This window comes from Cololabis saira, chromosome 15 (assembly GCF_033807715.1).
Source record: "Cololabis saira isolate AMF1-May2022 chromosome 15, fColSai1.1, whole genome shotgun sequence".
Classification (NCBI taxonomy): Eukaryota; Metazoa; Chordata; class Actinopteri; order Beloniformes; family Belonidae; genus Cololabis; species Cololabis saira.
The window spans coordinates 25,138,203-25,142,128 of record NC_084601.1 but is presented as its reverse complement, the minus strand read 5'-3'; positions in this window follow the sequence as shown (position 1 = coordinate 25,142,128).

Sequence of the window (3,926 nt, the reverse complement as noted above, 5' to 3'; positions counted from 1 at the left end):
CATTAGCCAGATTTCCATTAGCAAAGGTAGGGGATAAAGGTTTTACAGGGACAGTGCTGTTGGCATGTGTTTCCATGTATTTCCCAGGTCCATTCCCTGCCTCTGGTTTCACCATGATTAGTGACTCGGGTGCTTTCACACCTGTCCCGTTTGGAGCAGTTGTTCCGAAACAGGGAGCGTTTCCCTCTAAAGATCGATTTGTTTGGTATATGTGAACACAGCAATCGCGCTCGGATGCGGGACAAAACAAGCAAGCCGAGATCGCCTAGGAGAGGTGGTCTCGGCTCGCTTCCATTCCAGACCTGGAGCAGTTCGTTTGCATTGAGAACATAATCCACACAGCAACAGATTAACTGCAGAAACACACAGAAACAAACTACAAACAAAGTGATCAGCACTACCATGAGGCCTTAGGAGCTTGCTAGGAATTGAATGAATTGCCTCCTTTTGGGGCTCCTTCATGGTCAGGGCTAACTGACCATGAATTAACCACTCTGGGGGGTATGCATTGACTTCACTTCCCCACTGGACCATGCCCCCTTACCCCCTGGCAAAACATCAGCAAAAATGGTTGCAACTAGTGGAGAAGACGGGATAACAAGGCAGTTGGACTTGACAGTGACCCGTACAGTTTTCCCCAAGAACCAGTGGTCGATGGACATTAATATTTGGCCATGAATCGAATTTCTGATCACATATATATATATATATATATATATATATATATATATATATATATACACATATATAAAAATATATATATATATATATATATATATATATATATATATATATATATATATATATATATATATATATATATATATATATATATATATAATTTTTTTAAATATTTTTATCCCGATTTTTTTCCCCATTTTATCACCTCCTACCTAGGTGACAGTCCTGGGAATTTCTGATATTTATATGTACTTAATTTCTACGCCGGGGAAATACACGAAGCAAAGCTTCGGCATACAAAAAACTTAACGCTTGGTCCTACTTCAAGGCAGGATTTGTTGGCGAAATTAAAGTGATGAGGACACCGAACTTTATGATTTGACCGTTTAACGTTAGCTACCCAAAAATCCAACATTACCTGATACAAAATAGGAACCGAAAATCCACGTTTCGGTGCATGGAATCCAGTTGTTTCTGCGAATTGCAGTGATCCATTTGTCTCTCTTAAGCTTATTTTTCGGCACTCTGTAAAATGATAACTCCGATTTCTTGCAAAATCTATGAGTACAGTCGATCGCACAACAGCTCTTTCCCATTTTAGATGTTTTCCAGTTGCTCAAACTGAAAGTCTATGCTGCCACTCAGTCTTTCTGCCACTCAGTGGGCGTAACCCGCTGTGAAGTCGCATCTGTGACATCATGCGCATTCCCTCTATAGTTGGGTCGTAGATGTTCGTGGAATTCAGTAAGTTTCTTCTTGACAGCTGGCTTGTATGTGAATTTCCCTGCTGTGGGATGATGAAGGGGTTTATCTTGTTTGATATCATGTCAGTGCCTGATGCAGTCTAACACATTAAACTTGAAAGTCTTTCTTGGATTCTGGTTCTTGTTCTCAGAGATTGCTGTGGTCATCTCTCAGATCCACCACTACTGAACCGATGGTGATATGTGATACCTTATGTGCTTTAAGTATCACTCAGTACCAGCCCAAAGTTGGTTGATTCTCCTTTCACCCTGCCTCTGAGAAGACACATCGGATGTTCTGATGTTACTTCCTCCCAAAAGCACCCTGCCTGTACTGGCAGGGCAAGCAAAATATTTAGGTAATAGTCCCGCTTTTAAAAATCTTATTGTAAGGGAGGATTTTCTCCCACATTTAGAACTACTGGCTAATATTTCTGGGTTTTGCTTCTTTGGTGTACCTTCTCAGGTTGGTAACCAGAGCTGAAAGTCTTTGTTGGGTCTGTAGTGCCTGGGAAAACCGAGAGCTTGTTTTATTCCTTGGGAAGTTCTGTTTTCATTGCACCTTTCTGTTGCTCTGATGGCTGACTTCTCTTCCGGTTGCCTTGATCTTGGCTTCCAGCCTTCTCCATGTGGGATTCCAGGATCACTGTGATAGCCCCTGCTTGCGATGGTTCCAGGAGTCATGTGGGTTCAATATACACCTTCTAGGATACTCTCATATGTACTTGGTCAGTCAGCTAAGGTAAGGATAAAAGAAGCTGAAGGCTTCCAGTTGAGTTTATCCCCATCTAGGTAAGCTCCCCTTGTGTTGTCAAGACTTGGTACTGGGACATGTTTGGAATGATGATGTGTCCCAACTGACCTGTCCCTTCTGAGAGCACAATCCATTTGTGAAATTAGTTTAAAAGTTGGGTTTTGAAGAATGATTTAGTCCAAAATCCTCTTACAATTGCCCTCATTGGAGCTGATTTTATAGTACTCCTCCAACAATTTGATATTCCCTGCTCTGGTTCATGAATGTCCTGTTCCAATAGCCCACTTAACAGCAGCCCCCATCATCTGAGCTAGACCTTGTTAATCTGACATCCACGCTGGCATGGTTTCATTAACATGAAGTGTTTAAATACTGAGATATCCTTGAAATGTGATATTCATAATTACCAGTTAGAATGTTTTCAAATAAACTAATAACTGACTAATGGCCAGTCAAATATCTCTTCTAAGACTGGGGTTACCCATTGTTTGAGGGCTCTAATATCGTCTTTAGAAGATGAGTCTCCGATGGCTTTCTACAGTTGTAATGATCATTCAGTAACACTTCCAGAGGACAGTCAAAAAGCCTGAGTCAGGGGGAATTGAGTATTATTCATTGGATATGAGACGTCGTATCAACCCCAGGGAATGACATTTTAATGTTCTGTAGAGTTAGTTGCTTGTAGGTTTATGGAATGTTTAATTTATATTTCCCATGATATGAGTTGTAAATAAACTGCTAAATATTTCTTTTTTGTAATTTAATGTTTATGTACTATTATGTGTTTCCTTTTTTTTTTTTTACTGCACAAAATGTTACACAAAAAGAAGAAAAAAAACCTTTGGATGCGAGAATGTGGGTATGGTTTAAGCGTTATTGATAACCTTGTTAAAAACTAAGTTGCCGACCAACTCTTGACTCTTTCTTACTATTTATATGTATTTGACTAATTGCTGGTAATAAACAATGAAAATTTTGTTCAGAATGTTATTTCTTCAGAACCTTCAGAGCCATTGAGATGCTGGAAGTGGGAGTTGAAGAACTTTCTCATAGGTTTATCTGCAAGATGCTCCCAGCAAACTCTCTTATACGTTTGGGCGTATTGGGCCTGTCTGGTGTCTTTCACCTGCCAACTGATCCAACTCACCACCACGTAGTGATCAGTTGATACCACAGCTCCTCCCTTTACCCAAGTGTCATGAAAATATGGTCGCAAATCCAAGATACAATTGTAAAGTAAATTTTTCACTGCAATACAATTCACCACTAAGGCCCTGTTTACATGTAGCAAAAACTGTGGTGTTCTCATGCGTTTTGGCCGTTCGTTTACATGAAAACGAAGCTTAAAGTCACCAAAAACGATAATTTCTGAAAACTCCGGCCAAAGTGGTTTGCCATGTTTGCTTGTAAACAGAGGGAAACGGACATTTAGGCTTCAGAATGTCACATTATGCAACAGAAATGTCATGTGTGTGACCTGTGTTTACAATTTGATTGGCCACGTCAATATTTTTTTGTATTTTACCTGTTTTATATTCTAAAGTCACACTTAAAAGTAAGTCCACTTCTCTGTCACTCCAAAGGAAAAACTCTCGTTCCATCTTGGACGTAACTGGAAGTTACAGTCATTTGTTGACATTTTTTTCCAGGATTCTGATTGGCTAGCATGACTCTATGCTTCTTATTACACTGCCCCCTGTAGATTTGGCTGCTCATAGCCCCTTAACAGCGTATTTATGCAGGTTCGT